Source organism: Onychostruthus taczanowskii, unplaced genomic scaffold (genome assembly GCF_017590055.1).
Source record: "Onychostruthus taczanowskii isolate IOZ18803 unplaced genomic scaffold, ASM1759005v1 scaffold4, whole genome shotgun sequence".
In the NCBI taxonomy this organism is placed as follows: Eukaryota; Metazoa; Chordata; class Aves; order Passeriformes; family Passeridae; genus Onychostruthus; species Onychostruthus taczanowskii.
Window position 1 is genome coordinate 9710839 of NW_024501459.1, and position 27805 is coordinate 9738643.

At 39.7% G+C, this 27805-nt stretch overlaps 1 protein-coding gene across 2 annotated transcripts in view; it reads right to left on the reverse strand.

Moving 5' to 3' along the window:
* Window positions 1–6939, reverse strand: part of NCOA2 (nuclear receptor coactivator 2) — a 185074-nt gene extending 178135 nt beyond the window's left edge. For both annotated transcript variants that reach the window (XM_041412552.1, XM_041412551.1), the window contains exon 1: window positions 6753–6939. The gene's annotated coding sequence lies outside the window, so the exon portion shown is untranslated. The remainder of the gene's footprint in view (window positions 1–6752) is intronic.
* Window positions 6940–27805: the final 20866 nt, after the last annotated feature.

A 27805-nucleotide genomic window follows, 5' to 3' on the forward strand; every position in this document is an offset into this window, starting at 1 on the left:
TGCCAACAAAAATTGGCAAGCAATTAAAACAAAAAAACCTTTAAACTATGCTATTAGAGATACATTTTATAGCCTGTAAAGTATCAACAATTTTTTTTTTTTTGCACCCCAGATAACAACAACCCTTCTGGACTCATTTAAAGAAAATAGTACATTTCTACCTGTAAATTTTAATTTTGGAAAAAATACTAAGATTTAGACTGGAAGAAGAGCTTTTCTCCTTGAGAATATAATTGAAAACTGAAATTTATTTATTTATTTCTATACACTCGGTATTCCTCCACAAAGAATCTAATTTAGAAAACAGATAGAACATGATGAGGACATTTTTCATGTATCTGGAGACCAAGGTATAAAACTGAGAGAGACAAGCAAGTGAAATGAGTTGACAATAATCACATGTATTTCTCAGAATATATAAGTACTTGGTCAGCAAGTCCTGACAGCAATTTTGGAAGAGTAAAGAGAAAGGGCTGAAGAGCTACTTTGTGAACTCAAAGCATGGTGTAAGCAGAATGAAGAAAAATAATCTCCACTGTAGCCTAGATGATACTGGAACTCTCAGATTCACAAGTATTAAAACTTATGACCTTGGGTTTTCACAGGGTTTAGGTTGTTTTGGGGTTTTTGGGTTTTTTAATTAATTTCAAATTGCATCACACAGGGATATGATGAATTTTTAAGTTCATAAAAATAAGTGTAATAAAAGTGTCAGCATACACTCTCAAATTTATTCATAGGCAGACTTTCCTCTATTCTCAAGAAGTTTTATTTTTAAATGCAGTTTAGTATCTCCTACATAATCCATGAGGTACAAATAGGTGACAAACTACATTGTTTTTAATTGGAGTGATTTTCTTCAAAATCCATGGGCCAGGCTCATTAGAGATCAATACTGACAGCAATGAAAAACTAAATCTGTTCACACACAGATGAATTACAGCATAGGCAGAGTAAGAGTAAAATTCTATAATAATTCTGACTTAACAAGCAAAATGTTCTTTCACTTTCCATGCCTATTCTTCAGTCCCATGCTTCTCCACAGAGGCAGCCAATAAAGCAGCCAATTGTGATATGCCCACTATAAATCCTACCCAAGAGCAACAATATGTCTTACACAGCTCACTAAAAAAGCATCAAAATAGCAACTCTCAGTCAACACTACAGCAGATATATGTTCTCACTATGTCCCCTCATAGAAGCTTATGTGATCCATACTACTTAAGATTAATGGACAAATCAACACAGTCGGTAGATATTTTAATTAATTTGTTGCCTATACTCTCTTCCCTTTCATTAATCCAATAAAGGTTTCCACGTAATGGGGACAATTCTAGCAAAATACAAGTTTTCCTTTCCAAAGAGAAAGTAACTTCTTGAAGTTTAAAAACAAAGAGAAAAATGTAAATAGGATTTACTGAGGACATTGCATCTTAGCTGCAAAAAACAAATACACATTCCAAAGAAGCTTCTTAATATCTAAGTAATGGGAGCACACTCACAGAAAGAGTGAAATTTACTATCAGTTGAAACTGCTAAAATGAGAGCAAAGGAAAAATATCTGTCAGTAACTGTATTAATGGGATATTGTTATGGAAGCCATTTAAGGAAATGCAAGACTTGGAATAGCATAATGATGAAGCTGCAGAAGAAAAAAAAATGTGCATATTGTTAATATTCTGCGGTATAGCTTCAGACACTTAAATTAATGAACTAATTTCAAACTTCAAGATGTCAAGCACTCTGATGACGATACATTTTCCATAGGAATTGTTTCCATTATATATCCATAAAACTCTTAAATAAAATTTCCATTAGTCTTTAATTTGAATAACGTGCAATTTCCACAGAAAAAGATTGAAAAATCATAAACAGTTACAAAACACAGTGCAGCAAATCCACCACATTCAAGATCTATTTTTCAAACTATTCATCAACTCAAAATAATTGTATAAAATCGGCAAAAGTATTCCAGATGCTCATGAGGGGAAAGACTCTTCTAGGTAATAGGTAAATTCAGGACTGAATGAAAGAAAATTAATTTCTTCCACTCATTTTTCCATTCTATAAATGCTATTTCTGAATATTCACAACACTGACAATATTGCTTTGTCTTAAAACTGTCTAAAAAATACCCTGGGTTTTTACCTTTTTTTTTTTTTTCTAATTCTGTATCCTAAATTGATGAAACTACACAACCTGTCATTTTTCATGTCAGATATCTACTTGGTATGTTTCGAAAAGGCTGAGCTACTGAATCATTAAAATAGGGAGTGTTTGCATAATGTAAATACTGCTGACAAACTACTAACTGTAGAACTGGTAAGATGCCTTTGTAATATGTAACCACTGATGTAATATTAGAAATTATTCTTACCACTCTAAGTTGCCATTTCAGCAATACATATGACTGTTTAAAATGCTATTCCAACATAGAGCAGGAGTCCTGGAAACTGTATTTTATTCCCTGAAATCATAAAACATTATCAAAATATTATCTATAATAAATACATGAAATATATGTTATCTAAGCTCCATTATCCTGACGAGTAAAAGCCAAAGAATACTTCTGTAAGGTTTAAATTCCCAAGAGAAGAAGAGCTCAGATCCTGTCTGCAAGCACACAATGGAATCACAGCTGACGATGCACATCTTTTTCTGGATGTCTCCATATGCTCAGGAGGGTTTTTCCCCTCCTCTCCCTCCCTGTTTCTCCCTCTCCGCCTCCCTTGCTCCGAGCATTACATTGAAGAATTTGTCATTATCTGCTGCCAGAAGTATAAGAATGTTTTAACAACTAGCAAAAATAAAGCAGTGCAGTGAACTTCACCTCATTTAAAAATAAAAATAGGGGATCCTGCCAGAGTAGCTGTCTGTAACTAAGTTAACTAACAGCAGAAAATGGGTGGATGAATGAATGCTGTTATATGCCTTCTATAAAGTAATTATCAATATTACTCTGTTCTTCGTTTAAAATGCTGTGTCACACAGCAGAGTATATACAGTAACAACACATTTAACCTCTGACCTCTAAAGCCAAACATGGACGTAAATGAATATTGAGCATTTTAATGCCTATCAGAATACTGAAGAAATGTGTGGAATTTGTTAAATATACCTACTCGCATGCAAACTGCATTGTTTAGAGAGGCCAGCCACACCAAATGTACAAAGAACTGAACATGGCAAGAACAGTTTTAGTTCAGTGTTCCCTTTCTCCAATGCACAATTATTAGTGCTCAGCAGACAAAGAGGGTTATGTTTATATTTAAATTTGGTAGCAGTCTTTGGTTAGTCTTTTCTTTCAAATGAACTGACAGCATCCTCAAGGCTTAGACCCCTTAAGCCTCTGCAATTCTGGTGTCAGGTGTTAGAGAAACTCCAGCTGAGCGCAGAAGCCCAGATTTTGCCAATGAGACAGTGACATCAGCAACAAAGGCAAGGAGCAGAAGACAGTGGGCATTGTAGCAGCAGCTGGCTCGCTCACTGACTTTGTTCTTCCTGCTGCAAAATCTGGGCTCCCTGCAGATGGGCTAGCTCTTACTGGTTTTTTGGAGGACAGAGGGAAAAGTTGGGAATGCCAACACTACAGACGGTTTACATGACTCTTTCAACAGAGCCTTTCAGCGTTTTAATGAGCAAGCTACACCCTAAATTATTATAAAAATATAAACATTCTTAAGTAATTAATTTTTACTTCAGAGTCTCAGTTTAATGCAATACACTACACTATATGTGAATAAATTCCTTCTATTTTCTAATGTTTCCACCAGAAACAACCTTTATTTTCTCTCTCAAATATCATGATTCCAGTTAAAAAACTTAAACTGGTTCCAAAAGTACCATTCTTGATGGCAATAAAGTATCCAAATATCTTGAGTTTCTAATTTAGCATTGACACCAACAAGACACACAACGAGGAATTTACACACTCAGTAAAGAAGTGCCTTCAGACATTGCACAGATACTGAAGAACCACATCAGACATGGATTCTCTCCCTAGTAAAGATCACAAGCCTGAGAAAATACAAAGTTGAGAAATCTTCAGGTTTTATGTGAAATAAAAGAGTACAGTGACTAAAAAGATGAGGTGATTGCAGCACGTTTGACATGCATTTATTGCATAATGCCCATCGAGATAAAAACCTATTAAAACTAATGTGATTCTTCAAAATAATGAGTGATGTTAAAAAAAGATGAATCTTTATTCTTAAAGTTGAACTCAATATTCTTGAAGGTTGAGTCCATGACAAAGTATTTTCTTCAAGACTGTAGATAACCAAGATGTCCTATGGACATTAAGCTTCTCACACTTACAGATTAACCTTTTGGGGGCAATATACAACTTTCCTTATCTCATATGACACAACAGAGCCAACTTCTTTGTCCAATCCCCAAAGAGCCGTTACCACAAATGCAACAGTAAGCGATACAAATGCATGAGTGTCCATATGTGCTTACATACACATCTGTACATGGAAATATGTGCAAACCTGGTATATTCTATTTGTGACACCACTACTGACATAAACAAGTCTTCTGGAAGAAAGTAGGAGGCACCAAGTACCCACACCAAGTGCGATAAAAACAACCAGTTTCTATCCACACTAAGCTCTATTTAAACAAACAAGATATCTGCTTTGGGGCACAATAGTTTCTATATGACATTAAAAATTATATACAGCATGGGCATTTCTCAGAGAGCATCCAACATCCCTCCCTTTGGGCGCTGCGAAAGGATTCCCCCATGAGAGCAGCCCACCAGGTGGTCCAACATTGCCAATAGGTTATAAGGAGCCAGGAAATTAACTGACTGGGGTTGTTTTTATAGTTCAGTACATAAAAAACCCAAAGGGATAAAAGCCAAATGACTGCCTTCACCCACAATGGCAGAACAAAACTTAAAAAATGCTTTAAGTACAAAGACTGGCAGTCTTAAATGCTTACTTATTTACAGTGGCAATAGAGCTCTGCTGTAACTACCATAGCCAGGCACTATATGCTTAGCTCAAATTATACTTAAACATTATGGGTTGAGTTCTAAAGCCTATTCACCTGCTTCTTACCACTCTGAGACAAAAAAAAAAAAAAAAAAAAAAAAAGAAAAAAAAAAACCCCAATTGATTATTATCGAACAAGCAGGATGTTCTCCTTTCACAAGGAGACTCTCCCAGCTAAATTACAAGTATATTTATAGTGTCCCACATACACACACTTCAGACCGAAGTATACAGGCTAACTCAAACTAAGTATATATCATGATATACACATATTACGGCTTCCCAGTGACTACCAGCAACCTCCTTGCCTTTTTTTTTTTTTTTTTTTTTTTTTGCCTTTTTTTTTTTATTTCCCTCTCCCCCCACCTTTTTCTGCCAGGCTCTCGGGCAGGTTTCCCAAACTACACGGCCTGAATGCCCCTCTCCGACAAGAGCAGAGTGCGGTCCCCGAGCTGAGGGGAACGTTCAGGCCCAAGCGGCGCCGAAGGAGCGAGGGGCAGCGAGGCAGGCGAGGGACGCGGCTCCGGTTACGCCTCGGCCCGCAGCCGGGGAGCCGCGCGGTGCCCGCGGCGGCGCACACACCGCCCCCCGCGGAGGAGGGGAGGGGAGGGGCCGCGCACCGCCCTCCGCGGAGGCGGCGGGCACCTCCGCACCCCTCCCCCGCGCCTCACGGTGGGGCGCCGCTCGCCGCGGAGCGCCCCGCCTGCAGCCGCCGCCCGCTGCGGGGAAGCGGGAGGGAGAGGAGCGGCAGCCGCCCAGGGACCCCGGCCCCGCGCCCGGCCGGCTGCTCCGCTCTTCCCCCTCCTCCTGCCGCCGCTCCCCGCCCCGCGCACACACGCAGACACACGGCACTGCGGCGGCCGGGCCCCCACCCCTCCCCGGGCCGCGGGGAGGCGGTGGCCGGGCGCCCCGGGCTGCGTTCGCACGCAGCTGCGACGCCCCGCCGCCCGCCCCCGCGGCTCGGCCCGGCCCGGAGCTGCGCGGCGCGCACGGGCAGGCACAACCCCCGCGCAGAAAGTTAGAGAAGTTGCCCGCTTCGCCCCCTCCTTCCCCTCGCGTCCCCTGAGAGCGCGGAGCGGCGGCGAGGCGCCCTGCGCAGGGGGAAGGGGAGAGGGCGTCGGGCGGCGCGGTCCCTGCCCGGCGCGGAAAGGGGCGCCGGCCCCGCGGACGGAGCGCCGAGCGGCCCGCGCCGCTGCGCACCCAGTCGTTGTCAGCCGGGGAAAGGGAGGCGGCGTCGCTCTGCTCCCCAAATTACCCCTTTTGTCATCGGGGAGAGACCCTCCCTCAAGTTTCGCTATCGCTGCGTGGTGGGGGTGAGGGGGAACGTCCTGAACAGTCCCTTCAAAATCGCACCCCGCTGCCCCATCCTCCCCCAGCCCGGCCAGGGTAGTCCCTGACCCCCAGATCAGCCCCTCGCCTTCCCGGTTCCTCGCACTTTCCCCCCCAGCCAGGGGCGCGGAGAGGCGGCACCCGACCTCCGCCTGGCCTGGGAGCAGGAAACCGGCCCCCTCGGCCCGGCAGGGTGGGGTGCCCTATCCCCCCCTCCTTCGCCGAAACAGGGGGACGTCCCGGAGAAGTAACCCCGCGCGCCCACCCCCGACCGCCGGGCGCGGGGGTGCGAGCACGATGCCCCGGCAAGGGGCGGCCCCGCGGTCCCTCCGCTCCCCACGGAGGGGCCGCAGCCCCCGCCCCGCTCCCCCCGCCGCCGGCGCGGGGTCAGTGCCGTCTCCCGCCGCTGCCGCCGGCGCTGACCTTCGCTTTGTAAGATGAAGCTGAAGCTGGGGCTGCGGCCGCCATGTTCCTTTTTAATAACTGCCTGCTTGTTTATTTCAATGGAGACCCTCCCACCGCTCGCCCTCCTCCTCCTCCTCCTCCCCTTCTACCCAGAGGAGGGCTGGACGGGGAGGAGGCAGGGGGAGGCACAAGTCACTCCCCCCTGCCCCCGGGCACGGCGGCAGCGGCCGGGCCGCGGGCGGGGGGAGGCCGGGCCGCGCTGGCGCTCGGCGGAGCGCGGGGCCGCTCGGCGCCCCGCCCGCAGGGACAATGGCAGCCGCCCCGCTCGCAGCCCTGCGCAGCGCTCGCCGGAGCCTCCTCCTCGGCACCCCGAGCGGGGAGAAAGGGGAAGGGAAAAACAAAGTCCTTCGCCCTCGGAGGGAGAGACTTCGGCTGTGGCCCTTTGCTGTCCGCCCTTGGAGGAGCCCCGCTCCCAGGCGGGACCGGAGCAGTCAGTCCTCTTACGGCTTTCAGTGGCCCATATTCACGGAAACAGGGAAGCGAGGCGGGGGGATACAGTCTTATTTCCTTTCTTTGCCTCCGGGAAAAAAAAAATAAAGAGAAAAAAGACACACATGCTGAAAATCGTGTCAACTGTATCTCACTCATGGGAACAAGAGGATTGAGATGCAGGCTTTCCCTAGATTGGAGGAGTGAATACATGAGTTAAAATTTGTTAAGGGCGGGAGGGCGATTGTTAAACATTGCCCTTTAGTTCAAGAAGCAATCCGTGGTGCAGAAATCCTATCTTACAAGAAAAGCTTTACGTTTTCGCACGTTTCGATAATGGCGAGTTGTACTTTACACTGCAACAGTCGTTATTTTTGACATTTTGTAGCCTGGATGTGCAGCCCCAAGTTGTTCTGTAGCTATCTGCAGATTATATATTGTTTCTGGTGGTATAGCTAACTCTGTTTGCAATTAGGCTCATCCTATATTTTTTGGTCATAAACCTTGTTTTTCAGATGGTTACATTTCGCCCTACTGTGCTGCATAAAATTTCCCATACTTGTCAGGCTTCATTTTTTAAGCTGTTTTCTTGCATTGGGCAAAAATAGTTCAATTGTTTCTCCAAACAAGTTAAAGGAAAACTCTTTCCTACTCTCCTCCCCCATGTTAAAGAAAGAAGCCTTTACAATCAACCAGCTGAAAACTTGCAATATTTTCTTCTTCTACTGAGAGAACTCAGAAATAGGAGGGATAGCCATCAGAAATCTATTTGAATTTAGTCCCATTAGAGATGGGGATGGAGGGATTGTCATTCTTATATGCTCAATTGGAGCTTTGATGCAATAGTAACCGAAGATCCAATCCACCTTAATGCCACTGTTTTAGCTGGAGTACTTTTGACATCATCTTCAGAAGACATGGCTCCAGCACCAGGCTCCAGCAGCTGGAGAGGACAACGTTTCTGAATGTCCCTCCCCATCAGTTGTATTTGGCAGAGAAATTACTTAGATTTCAGGAAGCTCTTCCACCCTGCCCATACACAGGCAGGCAAAAAAGAGAACAGAATATTACCTTGAAATAACATAGCAAGTAAGAGTAGCTTGCATTTGAGGGGGATTAAAAAAAAAACCAAAAAAGAACAAAAAAAAAAACAACCAAACAAAAACCCATCCAGAAAAAAAAATTAAAAAAAGGTAAAAAGTCCTGAAGAGACAGAACTTTTCCTCTGACCTCATTTGTCATATCTGTGCAAATCTCTGTAGCAAATAAGCCAACAGTTAGATAGGCAATAATCTCATTTACCTCACAGTTGTGATTCATTCTCTGATGCAAAGTGAAACAGTGGTTTACTGGGGGAAAAGAAAGAAAAAGTATGTCTTTAATTTTGTGACCATAAACAGTCCCATTTAGAATTGCACAGATAATTTTAATTCCAGCATTTCTTATTTAGGAAAGCTTGATTTTTTTTTTTTTTTTTTTTTTTTTGGACGTCTAACTTTCTTTAACATCACCAAAAATCTTTATTAAACTAATACATAAATCCACCAGGAAAAGCAAGGAATATCTTTAACTTGCTGTGGTAGGAGCATAAAAGACAGCTCATATAACATGAAGTTTATAGCCTCAATGTGAACAAAAAGCCCTGGCTCCTATGTGGCTGAATTTCCTAGTCAAACTGTGTGGGAGAGGAGATTTAACTACACACATATGCTCAGATCCACTGAAATTTGTTACAATCTTCTAACTCATAAGCAAATACATTTTGTCATCTAAGGCCAAAACCCAAAGCCCTGGTTACAAGTGTCATTGTGTGCAAGGACCAGTAATTATGTTATTCCTCACTGCTATTCTTTAAAGGGAAGGGACCATCTCATTGTGTGTGTTATTCCTCACTGCTATTCTTTAAAGGGAAGGGACCATCTTCCAGATGGGAAATAGATTTTATAAACACACTTCAGTGCAGATTTTATTCAGCATTACAGCTCTTCTCTGAAACTTCTCCAGTGTCACCATTGCTGCATTGTGCTGACTAGAGCTGGGCTTAGTTTTGCAGCAAAAAATTCATCCATTCTAAGCAGGAGTAATACAAGTTTCCTGTCATTCTCTTGTATTCACTTTTCTCCCCTTCATTCTTCTGCTTGCTATTTTGTTCACAACATCACTTTATGCATTCATTTGATTATTCACTGTGATTTGCAAACCTTTCCTGGTGTGAAAATTGAGAGAAGTTTTTAATTATTTTGAGTTTTCAGTGAGATTTGGTTGAATTTCTTTCATAATTTTTCTCCCTAAATTAACAGGACAAAATGCAAAATCTGAATGCAACCATGTTTTCCCAGTCAGTACAGTCATATGTTGTCAATGTTTGGGGTTTTTTTACCTTTTCTACATACAATTTTTCTTTAAAAATTGGTACACAGAGTAAAACTAGCACTTGCAGGTGTGTTACTAACTGGCTTTCAAATAAGTTATTTTTCCATAAGGTGAAAAGTTATTAACAAATTGTTGGTAGTTTATGAACTTGGTAGGCCATTCAGGTATGGCTGCTGTCTCATAAAGCTCAACCTGCAGCTTATATGCATAAGGAAGAATGGTTTATGTGCACCTGCTGACATCAGGGCTATATATATATAACACAGCTGTTGGTGCACAAAGCCTTTTTCATGAGCAGCTGCATTTACTCTGTAGAATCACTTTGCCCACCTTTATATGAAATTGAATCCCCACTTACTCATTAACCTTCCCAAATGGATTTAAATATGGTCTTTATGAAACCAATAAGATTTTTGTTAACACAGTATATACCTAACTCAAACCCACAAAAACAAAATTAAATAAATTAAAACTGTGTAAAAATACTCCACTATCTTAATCTTCTTGAAGATTCAGGGGACCTGTTGAGGTCTTCTGGTTGAAGCCTCATCTCCAAGTATGGCCAGTTTTGAAGTTATGCCAGGTTTTCCAGGGTCATTACCAGATGATTTTTACAGTACCTTCCACCTCTTTCTACTACCCATTCCACAACTTGAACACATTTGTAAGTTGTTTTTGGTTTTTTCCCCATGATGTCTAATTGGTCTGTTCCAGCTTATGCCTGTTGCTTCCCACAATGAAAAGGTTACTGTGGACTTTCTAGAAAGCTCCATCTTCTCTATATGTGCCCATTAAGAAGCTGAAGAGGACATTAAAATTTACACCAGCCTTTTCTTCTTCAGACTAATGGCCTGACCATCTCAATCTCTTCTTGTACATCATGTGCTCCAGCACCCTCACCATCATGGTGGCCCTCCTCTGGATTTTCTTTTTTATGTCTGTATCTTTCCCACACTGGATAGCTCAAAACTGAACTCAGTTTTCCAGATGTGCTCTCACTTCATGGATGAGAATAGCCACTTTTCTCAACTTGTTGAGAAAATATTCCTTTCCATAATATTCCATAATTCTTTCCTATGGCAGCCCAGGATGCTGACCTTCTTTGTTGCAAAGTCACTGCTGACTTACTTGTTGCTCACCAGGACTTCCAAATTTCTTTTTGAAAATCCTTTCCTATTGCTTTAGCCTCCAAATGGCTATTCTGTGCCAGATGCAGGATGCTGCTCTGTCACTCATTGGACTTTGTGAGGTTCCTGACAGCCCATTTCTCCAGTGTGCTAAGGTTGTCCAGAGCACTGACCGCTATCTCCCACTTAGTTGTGATCTGCTTTTCATCTCTTCCCTGAAGTCAGTGAGCGTGTTACACAGGAACAGTCGCAGTATCCACCTCTGAAGTACATTGGCCACCAGCAGGACCTGCTTCTGCTGAGGCAGCCCTTGGTGAAGCCAGCTTCCCACCTTATCTTCTACTTAGCCTTGTTCATACCTCTCCAATGTGGTTAAAGGAGGTCTGTGGTCGATATTGTCTAAAGCTTTGTTATAGTCAAGATAAACGACATCAGCTGCTCTCCACTCCTCCACATAGTCACTTATCTCAATGTGACAAACCAGTCACATTGGTCAGGCAGAATTTGCCTTTTGTAAACCCTTGAAAAGAGAGAAATGGATACACTAACTTGCTACCTGCCCCCAGGCACCTTACTGCCTTTCACACATCTGGGGAAGGTGTCCAGGAGGATTTACTACTTAATCCTCCCACAGTGTGAGGTCAGGCTGGCTGGCCTGTAGTTCCTTGGATCTCCTTCCTACAAGATGGACTTGACATTTGCTTTCTTCAGTCACCACTACCTTTGCTCACTACACCACCACACCACCCCCCTGGCATGACACACACACACCCTATAGTTCCTACAACTATGGTGACCCTCTGGCCTCCATTCACATCTCCAAACTATTGCTGATTATCCTGCTTCCATTAGCCCTTTACCACAATCTGCCCTTTCAAAATAACACATTGACTTACATGGCTTCCTTTAAAGCATCTGGGATCTGGCTCAGGTTCTTCAAGGACGCTTTGGCTTTATCATGATTTGATACAGTGCTACAACAACCTCATTAAGAGCATGCAGTGAAGAGCACATCCTATGCTTGTAGTGCTTATATAGTTAGAATTTTTTTTTTCCTAGAAAAACTTTAGAGATAATATGTCATTTTTTTGCACCTCAAATAACAAGCTCCTAACTAAAAAAGTGATTACTTAAACATATTGTTGTATGTTTATGCCTTATTAATTCAATAATCTGCTTTACTGACATTTTTTAAAAAAAATAAAATAATCTTGAAAAGCTTAATACATTTTTAATACAAAAAATCAATCAAGTTAAATTTTACCAAATAAAATGTTTTGAAGAAAGTTATAAATGTATAGGCTAAGAATTTAATCAATATTTTTCCAAATATTTTATACTGCAATAAAAGACTCATTTTACTTACTCTACTTTGGTAAACAATTCATGCTAAGGAAAAATAATGGTCAGCTGAAGGAAATGCACCTGTAGAACTAAAGCACAACTGCTATAATTTTACCAGAAGTGTATTTATTTGTCTCATACTGTAACGTCATAGCAAAACCCTTGCCTTATCTTGCTGGATTCCCCTCCATTTACCTAGCCCTGTTGTTTCTGTACTTTCCTTCAGCTATGTATAATTGTGACCAGATAAAGTGCTGGATCAGACAGGCAAAACCTGCCTCTAAAGCTCTTCTTGAACACTCTGAGGGATCTTCTGAGCAGGTGACACCAAATTCCAACCCTGAGAAGAGGGATAGTGCCTGCTGGGTACCCCTGGAGTCCTGGACCCAGTGCCTGGTGATCTCCAGAGGTCCTTCCCAGCCTCAGGAATTCTGTGCCTCTGTGATATTTTTGAGGGAAAAAGTTCTTTATGCTATTCTGCTTTATTTTGCACTGCTCTCCAACTTCTTCAATTGTTCTTTCTTTTTTCTTTTTTTTTTTACCACCTTTTTTTTTTCCCCCTTTTGCCCTTATTTTCTCTTTTATCTTTGTTTTTGCTAGTCTTTTATTCTCGGTCTCTCCCATATTCTCATCCTGCAGCATGTGTTCAACACTAGTTATGCTGTGACATATTCTGTGTATTCATGCAGTCTATTAAAGAAGACATTGCCTCCCACTGAGGATTAAAAAAGCCCAGCTCACCCCTGTACTCTGCCTTTAACCAAAATGGTAAACAGTCCTCAAACAGGCACATTAAGGAGCAAAACTGAGCTGCCGATAAGAAATAGAGATAGAAGTGTTTCATTATGGTTTTGCTGGTTAAAGGACAGTGTTGTCTTCCCCTTGTAATTACATTGTTGAATATGTTAACTTACCTTTTGTTTAGCATTGTGCAACACTGTCTTCTTCCCTTGATTTCCTGCACTTGAATACACAAATTTTGTACTTTCACAAGATTTCCATATTGAAGAGCATAAGGAAGGGAATAATTAAAGGCCATCCCACCATCACCAAGTGGAGATGTACACTTTTACAAGCTCCCTTTGTGCTGCTCTCTTTGGGATGTACTCTGAAAATTGATTCTAAGGCAGATTTATTAATTCATAATTAACAATTACTTCTCATTGTTGACCATATACATTAGAAAACCTTCCTCCTAAATCATGAGCGTGCAACCCTAAGTGACTCTACATCTTCTATGTTGAAAGTACTTTCTAAACTTACTGTTAAGATGATTACATCTTGAGTCTGATCAACCTCTGCTTACCAGTGTCCACTTACTATGTAAATCTCGAGTTATGTACACATGTAAATTTACCAGCTCATGTAATTAGAGTCCAGAAGATAGAAAAAAAAAAATCGGAGTGGTAGTGAAGCATGTTTTTAACTGTCAAAATGAAGCATGTCTGTACAAGCAATAGATTTCATGCAGCAGACTTAAAATCTTCCTCCCTCTTTTGCAGTTCCTACCTAATACCATTGTGAAAGAAATGAAATTAAGATGGAAAGATGACAGTGATTTAGTCACAGAACCAGTTAAATGACTTTCCAAACTGGAGACCACAGATAGCTTTTTGATTTACAGATAGCACAGAAGCCTGAACTTAGAAACTTTTAACTGGAGTAAATAAAGTCCAGAAAGCACGAAGTAAATTTAAAGAGTCTGGCTTCACTTCAAGAGAGAGTTAAGAGTTTCAAGTTGTACTTCCGTAAATTCAGACAATCAGCTTCTTGCTCTATTTTTTCAATCATTAGAATTTTTAAAATTTTATTTTTATTATTAAAAGAATTACAGCTTCCCAAACTCATGGTTTTTGTTTGACTTCCAACCCTAAACCCTCGAATAACAACATTTTCGTATGGAATTATTTTAATCTAACAAAATTAGAAAAAAAATTTTGTCCCTGAGCTTTTTGGACTCTGTGGTAGGGCAGAGGTTTTCCATTCCCTGAGACTATCTCCATTCTCCATTTCACCCTAATGACATGGCCTCTGAAAACTCCTTGACATCAGTTTCATCTGACTCACCAGAGGCACCAGGAATGGGGAGCAGTCATTCTTGAAGACTGAGCCAGACAGTGCAAAACGACCAGAACTGTTGAAGATTTCTCTAATCAGTTTTGGACATTTGTCCTATTTCCCTGCACAGCTCCTTGGATTTGCAGACTCTGGTGTTCTCCTCGAACTGTCTTCCCTGCCTTAGGAGTGGATATTGTTGCCACGTGAACCTAGGTATGTAGGCCAAGATGACACATTGTTCATGATACAAAATTCTGGTTTTTCTTTCTCCTTTCTTGCACCAGGAAGAAAAGGTAACAGCACTGAACTTTAACTAATCACTGGTCATCAAAATTGTCACCTTACTGAAATGATTCTCTGCTCCAGCCTCCATGCACACACAAGGAGACAGTCTATATCAGTAAAAGTTCACATTTCTTAAGTTGTTTTATATCGTAATACATTCTCACCTGTTTTTTTTTTTTTTCTAGACAGAAGTTTTGGTTTTACTACACATGCCTGTTATCCATTGGCTCATCAGAAAATAGTGAAGTTAGCAAAAGCCAGGGCTGAAGAAGAGAGAAGCTGCAATTGTATTTATCTTGGTATTTTTTCTTGTGCTGTCACACTGTAGCCATTTTACTTTTAAGTCCTCAAATACATTTGTAATAATTATAACAATGTTTAAAAATATTAGACAGTAAAGCTGTTTCATTTAAAAAATGGAAGAGGAAAGGGAATAAAAGGGATACACTAACTGAAGGCTCCTATTTGCAGTAAGAAAAAACATGCTTGACTAGGTGCTTGAAAGATGATGCAAATGTACCGAATGGTTTGGAAAAGCACAATTTGTAATCATGTGTGTACTTACACACAACTTAACCAACTCAGCCTTACCATTGTGTGGTGAGTCCAACCTGACAGCGAAGGTAATGGGCTCTGTCAATAGCTCTGCTTGCACTCTTTAAATCAACAAGTGTTTTGCAAGAGCCACTGTAGCCGTAAGGTTTCGAAGAGAAGCGATGTAAAGCTGTTCCTCCTCCCCCACCCTTGCAGTCCTTTCTGCTCTGTCTCTCTCTGAAGGCAGGTTACAGCCTAAGCTTTCCTCTACTCGTTTTGATGCTTACACTTAAGAAAGATCCTGCGTTATACAATTCAACTATATTTGATGAGATTCTTATAAATACTGTGCTTGCTGAGATGTGGGCTTCCAGAACAAATTGTCCTTTGTGCTCTCCTCTACTAAGTCTCCGCCATATGTTTAGCAAATGGAAAAAAAAAAAAAAAAAAAAAAAAAAAAAAAAAAAAAAAAAAAAATTAGAGGAGAAGAGTACTATGAAGGACAGATCAAGCTAAGACAAAGGTGTCCATCAGAGAGAACCAAAGTATTAAGAGGAATTTAATTTCTTTAGAGAAAACTATCACATTCCCCCTTAGTTTAAACATAGCTGAGTTGGTTAAATATATAACCTGAATCCAGAAAAAAAGATGTAACAACAAGATCATGAGGCTGAAAGAGGTCAGGAGGCCATCTGTGTCCACCCCCTCCTTTAAGACAGGATGATCAACACCTGTCTCATTCCTAATGGATCGGTCTAACCTGTTCTTAATGACCTGTAATGAAGACATCTCAGCCTCCCAGGCAACTGTATTGCTTTAAACTTCTCCCCATAAGTTTTTCTAGTGCTTAAATAGGGTTTCTTTTGCTGCAGTTTAGCTCTTTATCTTCTCCTCAAATCTACCACAGATATGGAGATTTTTTTCCCCTCTCTCTTTGCTGTTCTCACCCTTAAGCAGAGTTACAGCAGTGTTTCCCTTCAGTCTGTCGCTGTCCGGAGCAAACGCAGCTCCTTCCCGCTCTCCTTCCAGGGCGCCTTTTGCCGGGTCTGCTCACTCAAGCCATTGTGGGATTTCTGCTGTTGGTACAGAGAAAGGAATTCATTTTAGATACTGAGCATACTGCTTAGTTTGAGGCCTTACTGATGCTGGAAGCATTACTTTGCCATTGCCATAATTTGGCATACAAGCTGTATGTCGCTTTCCACATCCCAATAATTGTTTTATTTCTCCCTCACCCCTCCAACAATATGGCATTGCTCACTGTCGTTCAGAGATCAGATCTACCATCCTAACTTTAGGATTCCTCAAATTTTAAAATGCAGTTTAGTACATTATTACACGCATTGCATTGATGTAAAGACATACACCACTTCAGATGAAGACCTTTCCCAGCCATTACTTAAACAAAATTTGAAGAAAGAAATCTAACACAGCTATTTAGCACACAAATATTTGTACATATCGGCAAAATCAAGATTCTAAATCAAAGCATAATAAACAAATAGCACCACTATTTGTTTATTATGCTTTGATTTAGTGCTTTGTGAGCAGATCTGCCTAAATTTTTCAAACACAATGGCTCAAGCATTATTTTCTGTGCTGTATTTCTACAAAGCAGGATCGAGAATATCAGAGAACCATCAGGAAACTACAGAAAAGGCTCAGTAGCACATCATTACAGTCTTAAGACAAACATTCTGATATGTAGAAAAAAAATCCAAACCTTCCAGAACACTACTTATGTTTATAAAACAGAAATGGTCACATTCGCTTAGGTATTCTGTTCACAGCTATGTATTTTTCTAAACAGGTCACACAACTCTAGGTTTAAACACAGGGCACTACACTTCTGCTGTAGCAGTGATTACTTCTTGAACACAATCCCATTTTGCTAAGGACTGTACAAGTTTATTGCAAAAAGATTTTCCTTGGCCAAACACTGCAAGCTCAATACCAGATAAGGAGTGGGTGGACTGTGGGGGGGAAAAAAAAAACCAAAACCGAAAAAACCCCAAACAAACAAAAAAACCCCCACCACCCCAACCCAACCTACAAGCCGCATCCTCACCCTCCACCTAGAGAGTGGAGTTAAAGGGAACAATGAAACTCTGGCCAAGTGCAGGGCTCGGTATGATAGAGAGCTGTCCTACTCCTGCTGCTAAACTGTCGTTGAGTCACTTGGTAGAAACTAGAGCAGGGTAAACAATGCAACAATTCAAAAAATTCAGGAGACACCCTTAGTTAAGTGATTTGGCAAATATATTTAGCTTTGCTGGGGATACTCACTGAGACTACTTACATGCCTAAGCACCTTGCTAATCAGGAGGCTATTTAAGCTATTTGGAGTCAGAAACTGAAATGTGTTTGCTTGAAGCTAGTGGGCCTGGTTTTAGCTGGCTCTTGGAAGGATATCATGAATAATAAAATATGCCTTCCAAACATGCATTTAGTTGAATTTATTTGCTACCGATGTATTTTTTAAGATTGTTTTTCATACTCGTTATTGTAGATCCATGTATTTAATTTTTTATGTTAAAATGATACAATTAAAAAAAAAAATATCAATCCAACACTTCACTATTCATTAAACACTTATAAGTTTGAGACAAAGCCTGTCTGCAAGTGAAAACAAAAGCTTTTTTCTGATATTACTTAAATCTCATCCCCTACTACTCTGATAAAATCTTTCATTTTCTTTGATTAACAGTCATAGAGGAAGAACCCTGAATTGTGACATGAAGAACAAGCTGTAGTCAAGGAAAACAATGTATGGTTGTGTACAACTTGTGTATAATTTTGAATGTGTTGATTAACTTTTAATGCACATGGTTTAGTTTTCCATACTGGCTATCTTACATGCAATTTTTAGTTTATAATCTACCCATGAAAACTGAGTAAAATATTACACATTCCTATTAAATTGGTAACATGCCTTGTCTATGGAGGAACTGCTTGTGATATTATTCAGGAATTCTATTTGATTGATTACTTTAAAGTGTGTTCAGTTCCACAGTGTCTTACTTAGCATCCCTTTCACTGACACATTGTGAATACTTGTAAATTTTAGAGGAGTAAGAAAATGCATTGGTTAGAGAAGTCAGGTATTATATTTCTGTTTAAACATCAGAAAGACTCTGCAGTTACATAGTAATAAATTGCAATTTTCTCATTATGTAAGCTTATTTTCCTTATATTTTCTCACAATTCTGACAAGAACTAGAAGAAATAGGTTATAATCATGGAGATCAGGGAGAGCATGAGCAGGGAGTAGTAGGCTTGCCTATGTCTAATAAGTCTTCCTAATTCACATAACTCAAACAAGAAAATCAAGTGAGCTGGCAAACCCCAAACAATGGAATGAAGAAGTAATGCAAGAGTAATTTCTAATTAATGCTGTTTATTTTGTAGAAGCAGAGTATTTAAACATCTGGAATTTCATCTGAACACAACCATTCAAATATATTGCTTTTAAAACATATATGTATCCCTTCTAATACAATGCATTTTATATAGAAATGTGCCTATATACACATTATAGACATAAAATGACATCTATAAAATCACTGCTGTAATCATTCATAGCCATTGTAAGTAAGCATGCTGAAGTCAGGGCAAAAAGACAAAGTAATAGAAATAAAGTGATAAAAGAGAAAAATGTGAATTTTTTAGTAGATAAAATTCTAATAAACAAGACCACTTTCAAGAGATAATTTCTGCTCATGCACCATGCCAGTTTGGTGACTGGAGTCAGAAATTCTGGAAATTAAATGCAAATTAAAGTGAAAATGAAAATCAAGTTGTTTCTTACACAAGGAAACGTGCATACATTTTAGATATCCCATAATCCATAATGAAGTCATGACTGAATTGCTACTTTAGAGCAAGTAGAAAGGTTTATTGCAAAAAAAAAAAAAAAAAAAAAAAAAAAAAAAAGGTCCGGAATAGTCAAAGTATGGAAATATCTCTTTTTACCTGCAGCAATCTCAAACTTCATATGTTTCTCTAAGACCACATAACAAACTATAATCCTGATAGAAACACATGAGAAAATCCTGTACAGATTGCAATAAAGATAGAATCTACACTGAAATATAGCTTGATTTTATTGAAATAAAAAACCTGCCAAAAGGCACAATGTGAAGGTTGAACCCTACACTGTGTTTTGTAAATGCAAGTATTATTCTAAATACAAGCAGAAAGGAACCTCGCCCTAACTCAAATCACAGTGTCTGCAACTACCACTTACTGGAAAAAAATAAAAAGAGGACAAGAACACTTTGTAGTTCTTGTGTAACTGGTTCACACACAGGTAGGTAGAAATCTGCATCAAACCCCTGCGTCAGCTCTTTTTCCTAGGAGTGCTGTGTGTTACCCTTTCCTTGCCCCATGAAATGGGGTGGAACTGCAGGGCTGACGTCACTTACGCAGAGCAAACTAAGTCGTGCTTCAGGAAAAAAAAAACACTAAAAGCAGACTACAGCCAGCTTTTCTTTGGCTATACCCTCAGCTTTTTTCCAGCCAGGAGCAGTCATCTCACTGTATTGCAGGCTCTTCCTATTGATACTGCTCCTTACAGTCTGTTCTAAGGAGGAAATGCTGCAACGAGCAAGGCAAGGGAAGCCAAACAACTTGCAGTGTATCAGCTCCAAACCGAAGGCTTGAAATTCCCTAAACATACTAGGTTTTTATTAAAAAGCACAGAACAGCTGTACTATTTCACAGTCAATTGCTGTGTTTTATACACCAGTAATCAAGCCCTACTTTCATATCCAAATTCGTGTGAGTTTGGGGGCTCCAGATGCAAGAGGTGCTGAGGTATTGTAAGTCAGGGAAGACTTTAGGCACTGAAGGTGCTTGTAAATACTTTGGTCCTTGTAAAACTTCTGAACAAAACTACTATGGAAGACAAACTTTCAAAACTGACAAAAACTAGCAATTCCAGCATGGTTTTAATTGTGGGAGAAGCAATACAAGCATTCAACTTTTAGAAAACAAAACCACGACTTCGGACATCTTAGCCAAAATAATGAGACGTTGCATAACACTTGGGTCAAGCAGTCCATTTTAGTTCAAGCCAGGACTGAGGCACATATGTGCACCTCTTGGACCATGACCTGGAAGGTTTCTAGTAGGGTACTCTTGCCCCAGCTGCACTCCTTTAAATCAATCTTTATCATATCTTTACTTCCTCTTTCACTGAGACCGTTAAAAAATCCGCAGGCTCCCTTTTCAAGAGAGAAGCTGCTCTCTTTTCCATCCTGACCAAGATAGGAGGCCACGAGGGGGAAGTGACATCCATCTCAGGGGTGGCTGGAGCTTGGGATCCCTGCCTCAGTAGGTGCTGGGAAGTGCAATGTTGTTCCCCAGCTCTTCAGAGCCAATGTACAAACTCAGCAGTTACTCACAGGCACCAGGAAGAGAAAAATTTCACTGCTGTCAATTCAGAGCAATAGTTATGTGAGGAAACAACACAAAAATAATAGACATTCTGATGTTTACTTGTTTCTTGCTTTTTAAAAAGCAAACGAAGAAAACAAATATTGGGGGTTTTTTGGTTTTTTTGTTTTTGTTTTAAAGAAAACAAATATTGTGGGTTTTTTTTTGTTTGTTTTTTTTTTTTTTGTTGTTGTTGTTGTTTTTGTTTTGTTTTTGTTTTTGTTTTTTTCTGGAGACTTCTTTTCTTGAAACCTGGACACCAGTTTGATGGGGGGAAGGCTGGGAAAAAAATGTCCCTACCTAATGGTAACAAAGAACAACCCCCCTTTGCCTACTGCAGGCGATGCACTTCATCAGAAGCCACAGGACATTGGGTACCAGACAGCAGCACAGCAGAGACAAGCAGCCTCAGCACTCGGTACCAACAGGCACCCATTCTGACTTCTCATACGTGAACAGGCCTGAAATGAGCATAAGAAAAACACATCTGATACCACTGGGCCTGATGCACAGGGATGAAGCTCACAGCAGCAAAGCTTATTTTGCAATTTCCCTGTATCTCCATAGAACGCTCTCCATAAGCAATTAATTAGCTTATTAACTAATTAGATGTTCAACACCTTTAAAACTTAGGCCTCCATTGTTGAAAAAAATTAATAAAATATGCTATTTCTGTTTGTATTTCCCACAGTGAATTTCCCACAAAGTAATAATTGTTTTCTTTGGACTTTAATTCCTTATTTAATTTGATTGAATGAATTAAGATGTAAGGGCCTCATCAAGAATATAGGTAGTTGAAGTCTCTTCAAGGTCTTCTTTTTAAGGGATACAAAAATTTCTGTTTATGTAGCTTTGTTTGGGAACCTAACATTTACTGAGATAAATGGTAAGGTAATTATATTCAATGTTACTGAAAGAAAATGACAGAGAACGTTATGTAATCGTTCTATTTCTGCAAATCCATGTTTTTTAGTTGCTAGTCTGCAATCTGTATTTTACCCAGTAATATCCCAATTTCCTCTCTAAGACAAGCTGCAAATTGAGTTTATAGTTTATTTTAATATTTCCTGCCATCAAATTATATGGATAAGAAATCCTGTATATTCGTGCCATAATCCCATTTCTGTAGAAGAAAAGAATATACGACCTGTAGTATAATATTGTCATGCAAATGGATTTGAGTCTCCCTATCTTAGCTTGCCCAGACTTTGAAATCTTTTAAAGTAAACAACATATTTTTTTAGGTTAGCTGGAGAATGAACTTAGAAACTTCACATGGAAAACTGAGATATCATCTTTCAAAACGAACAAAATAATAGAGAGCAAAAAAAAAAATACTTGTTTAACATGGTTTTGCTTAGAGTTCCATTAAGAAATGAAGAACAGTTGTCCAAGCCCTTCACTGAAATATTACAATATAACTTGAGACACTAAACAGACCTTTGGGTTTTACTGAGCACAAGTTTTGTGACATGAATGTTTAATTTTATTAGAAGATGAGGATGAAAGTCAAAGAAAGAATTATAGCTGCATTAAATTTCAAAAGAAAAAAAAAACCCAGTCACTCTGCAGAAAGGAGAATACACGACAGTAGAGTAATGTATCTTTATGAGATTGGTGAAAGAAATTGATATCCTAAGGAAAAAATGTTGAAAATTGGTATGAATAAGTAAAAGTAAGGGGAAACATAGTGGGAGGGACATCATAACCTCAGGTCTAAGCAAAATATAAAAACAAAGTGAAAAATAATAAATTAAATCATAATAAATAGGCAAGATAAAATCAATTGAGAGATGGATTTAAAACTGGTATTTATGTAGTGTTAACACAATCAAAATCATTAATATAAATCCAGCATAGCACAGAAATTATACATTCATTGAAATTTCTTCAATTAGATACTTTTTACAGCAAATACATAGCAAGAGAAAACACTTGTTACTTCTAATACTACATCATAAGCAAAGTACAGGATACAATCTGGGGAAATTAATGCAATGATTGTCAAGATTTAACAGTTGGTAATTTCTGGGTAGTTGAAACTTTAATGTGGTTTGTTCGCCTGTCCTCAGTGCTTTCTGAAAATCAGGTCCCCTCTGATGCTTTCTCAGAAAATGGGGCACACAGAATAACTAGCAATTTGGTAAAACTGTGCCCTGAAAATACCTTCAGGAAATAGACAACTGCACAAAGTTTGATGAATATTTTGACTGACTCCTATGAAAATTTTGGGCAGACGCAGAGTACAGTGGAATATCCAACAATGAATAGTAACGTGTAAGTCACACCTCCTCAAAAGAAAAACTAAAATGCAGCATCTGTGTGATAAAACTATGAAGAAAAAAATTCTAACTTATTTATGAGATGGAGAAACAACCTCCTACAACATCACAATAATCATCAACAAGCAAACATATCAGATGTATTGAATGTTTTTGGAAAGTACCCAACTAAAAGCCAGGAATATCTTTCAGTGAGACAACCTAACCGCAGTGCTGTGTGATGCTGACAAGTTCCTCTCTGACCATATTACCATGATAAGTTGGTGCAATTAATACTAATAACACAGGATGCAGTGGTGCCTTAATTTCTGTAGAGCATTATAAAACTATAATAAAGTGCTACGTGCTCTATTTTTGTTACTGCTCTTACAATGCTTTTTATTTTCAGCCAGAAAGCTGCAGGTAAATATTTTTAAAATACCTGTGTATAGGATATTCACAACAATCAAGACTGTTGTGCAGAAAAAGTAAGATATGACTGTTCAAAGGTATTAGAATATGTTCTGGAGAAAGTTAAGACCAGAAAGAAAGTACATAAGGCCCTATATTTTGATCTACTCAAAATCATCATTTTCCCTTATCCTAACATCAAGTGTCTTATACAGTCCATGCTCTGTTATTGCCACATAGGTGCCTGTTTTCTAAATTAAAAGTCAGAAATTACTAGAGAGTGTTCTGGAGAACATTTATCTCTCTACATACATTTTCCAGACTCATAATGAGTAACCTCATAAAGGAGGTGCTTGAATGCTTTGATTTTTATTGCAAGGCAGCAGATCAGAAGAGAAAATGATAGTTTCAAGTAAGATTCAGCAAGGATCCAAATATACCTGAATGAAATATCAATTGCTTTAAAAAATTGGTGATACAATTTTATTTAAAATGCTGTGGAAATGGAAGACCTGCAATCCCCAGCCTGGCTGTCCTCATGAAATAATAGCAGGGCCAGTTTCACAGGTTTGTGTGACGGTTGGTGATGTGTCTTGTTAATCTTGCATAAAGGGTGACTTCAAGCTGACTTATATGGCTTGAAAGCCATTTAAAGACATCTTTAAAAACCAGAAAGGTAAGCTGTGAGAATATGAGTTTATTTAGCTTTCTGTGAGCTTAAGGAGGTTTATAAACTGGTTTCATCTCATTTAGCAGCTTCATTAATACAATGGCAGAACATGTTGTAAACAACATGCTAATCACATCACATAATGCTAAAATGAGAGGGTCTGATGGCATTAATGAGAATGGAGATAGTATTAAAAAACCAAACCAAAACAAAACCCAGAGACAATGAAAACAGTGTAAGAAAATATAATAACAAGCTTTGAAAATTATTCTAGGGAGAGTATAGGCAAAGCCAGCGAAGGGAAGGAGGAGCAGCGGAAGCAGGCGTGCCCAGGCAGCCGTGCAGGTGACACTAGACAGCAATTTGGAGGCAGTTTCACAACGTGATGCAGTAGCACAAAAAGGATGCAAAATTCAGGCTGCTACTGTGGCATTTATCTTCTAATAGAGCAGAGAAAGACACTCCTTCTAGCTAAATCTGGCTCAGTTTTCACTCCCAGAAGACATGCAGCACACTGGCATAGATTGAAACGAACTGAAATTAAGGGTAGAAAGAAAGAAAAGGTCTTAAATGTTGCAAGGAGATCACTAAACTGTTAAGAGGTTTTAAAATCTCCCCTTCACAAATTTTACAGGAGGCAAAGTTTGGAAACACTAGATAAGATGTGATGGAGGGAAATGAAGAAGGGGGTTGGCAATGGGTGTATTTTTTGATTGAGTCAAATCATTCCAGCCAGAAACCATTCAAAGTCTCTTGCAGATGAATGGTGGCAAATTAGAAATGGGTTGTCATTCTCTCTGCTAGTCCCATGGAGAAAGCCTTCATTTTGCAAAGGCCTTGTGCCAAATGACATCTCCATCAGTCACAACAAAAGAGTCAAGATCTGAAAGGAGAAGACAAGCAGCTTCTTTTCAGATGTATGTGCTCTCAATAATTCTTAAATTATTTCATGAGCAATATTCATCACGAGGACCAGGGGCTCATTATCTGCATTTTTCACAAGAATTCTGACCAACATTCTAATAATGTGTCATTCTGGAAGCTGACACTCAAATCATATGAAATCATTTGAAGTGTAAAGCCACAAACTTCGCTGCTTAGCAAAGAGCACCACTGCCATTAGATTTTGGTACTCCCTCATCCTGCCAAAGCTTCCTTTAAATTGTGTTGCCCCTGACTCTATTTCAAGAATTTTCAGCTCTTCTCTCTCAGCCAGTACTTCAGGTAATGGCTGCTACTGGCAAATGTCTTGAGAATGAGCAATTCCTGGCCTAGTTACTAATAAATATAACTGCTACTACAGACCCATTAGGATTTGTGTGCACTTCTTCCTCAGCGCTGCTGTTATTCTCTGAAACTTTGGAGTAGTCATGTTGTAATAAAAACCACTCTTCGTTATGCAGAGGGAGAACTGTAAAACTTCATTAATAATATTTTTTTTCCTTTCTTAAGGGCTAAAACCAAAACAACATTCTTCTCATCCTTAATTTTATGCACTCAGACTTGAAAATGGTGACTCACAAGAATTAAAAGGCAATGCAACTCTGTCTTTTGAGCCAAGATAGAAAGACTCATCTGCTGCATAAATCTCAGGATCCTACTAGAAAATAACATGAAGGTGGAACTGCTCAGTCCAGCCAGCATACAAAACAGTATCAGAGAATGCTCACCATCAGGTATCTAGGATCCCTCACTCCTCAAAAACTCTTCCTCTGGCTGTTACCCATGATGTTTGAAATAAACACATGAGCTTGGCTTATCCCTGATTTGCTACCAGACTGCCTCCTCCTCGGCATCTCCAGCTGCTGCTTGGCCCCAAGCAGCATCCCCAGGACTCCACGCTGCCAGGCTGTGGCCCACAGGATTTCTTGTGTGCTCTCGTTTTGGGCTGTATCTAATGAGTTCTGCCCAAACACAGTAGTAGAACAAACAGAGCCCTGGCACTGTTGGTAACAGCGTGGCCCTCTGAGACTGAAAGAGTGCAAGGGCAAGGAGCCATCCCACCTCCTGTCAGCTTCCTGATACCTGAGCAGGCACCCACGTGTTCACATACCTGCCTGCATGCACACACAGTGTGACAGCCATTCAAAGCTGGAGAAAAAAGGGTGATGAATGAGTTCTGATCTCTTTCCTCTCAAGAAGAGGGCCTTTTCATGCACTGTTATATGCACTGCATTGGCAGAATCAATGGTAAGCATCATCCTGTTTATAAATCAAACCAAGATTGTTTTCCTAATTACATTTACATCACTTTGGTTTTTAAATTTTCATTATAAACAGGGCACATATTGTGGAATGACATCAAGGACTTTCTAATGACATAGAAAATAGGCAGATAACTGCAGCAATATTGACTTGTGATGCTTGTGTGCAATAAAAAATGCTTTTTTCATATCAGGGATCTGCATATAGGGAATTTCAAAACAAGACATGAAGCAACAAGAAATTGTTTATGAAGTATATTTTTATATTAATAGGTGGGGGGGGTAGGGCAAAAAGTAAACAAAACCAAATTTTAGTTAATGATCTTTATTTTTATTCTAAGCTTTTCTGACACTTGCTCAGCCTCCCCCACTCTGCCTCTCCTTGCACTGAATTCTGCCTGATCACATGGCCACTAGTCAAAATGAGATCAAATGACGCAGAAAACTAAAATTGAACTTTAACCCCCACTTCTTCTCACCAGTTATTTCCCCCATGCACTGGCAATAAAAAAACCCCTCAAATATGAAGCAGAAGTAATTATCACACAAATAGTGAAGTCAAACAAAACCCAATCTAAACCAAAAAAACCCCCAGACAAACAGCTAAAATGTTTAAATTGACACAAAGACTTTTCTTTTTGCAGAGTTCTGCCAGGCAGATTATCTGCAACGAGAAGTGGAGCATTTAGAATGAAGAGCAGAAATAGAAATGTAGGCGTGGAGACTGCTAGCTCAGAAGAGTCTTTTGTCTGGCGATACTGTGACTAAAGATAATCTTTGTTTATCTTGTATGTTTAACTTGTGTCTTGTATACCCAAAGTGTTGGAAAAAAAATGTGGAATTACAAGTGAGTAACTGAACAAACCTATAACACAGGGTATAATTTCTAAGCATGGTGAAGGCAGGAAAAACAAACTCAGCAGTTATTATACTGTATTTATTCTCTTTTTTCTTTATAAGCATTCCCAGACTTGTGGCACAATAATGTTACAATTAAAGCATACTTTGACCAACAATTTCACAGCAGAATGGAACGAATTATGTGACATTACTAATACAGCAAAGCAGAGCTGCAATGCACCCCAGCTACGCAAGTACAGCTTACAGCTAAAACTTTACAGAGATGAAGGAGTGAGCTCAAGGCTGCCGAAAACTGAATAGGATTTAAGTATTTAGTGTCACCCAATCAGTGAAATATGATTAATGAGTCTGGAGGAGTACACTGCTTTTTAGTCTCCAAAGCAAGGCGGACATGGGGGGAAATGTATTGGAGCTCTTCAGCGATAAAAGCCGCAGCAAAATTCTGCACAGTTAAACTACACGTTCAGTTGCAGCTGCTTATTTCTCCTCTGTGTGATTAGAGCCTCCCATTTCCCTCATTACAGGCTTGATATTATTGAAGCAAAGCCAACAGCAAGTTAGCAAGCCAGCAGGGGATCAAATTGATTATACAGTTAGCTGTGGAAAAACTGAAATTCTTTATTAAGGGGAAATGAAATACAGTTAATTTATGCTTCAGCTGAACCCCTCCCACACTACACTTACTCTGCTGGTACTCTGAATTTTCTCTGAAGCTACAAGACAGCTGAGAAATTACAAAAGCTTTATTGATATAAAAATAAATCAGGCCTTCAGTATTTTTTAAAAGGATTTTTCTATTACTAATTATCATAACTCAGTATATAGGACAACACGGCATTAAAGCCAAAAAGAAAGGAAGGTGGAAAGCAGTTGGGTTTAGGTAGACTGGAAGATTTGCTGTCTGTCTTTAGCTGGTGTTGCAGAGGCAGTCCACAAGTAAATGTAAACATCACCTTATCAGCAAAGCAGCAACTCAATTTTTGTGGTATTTCAGTTGTAAATCTCTTTCTCGAAATGA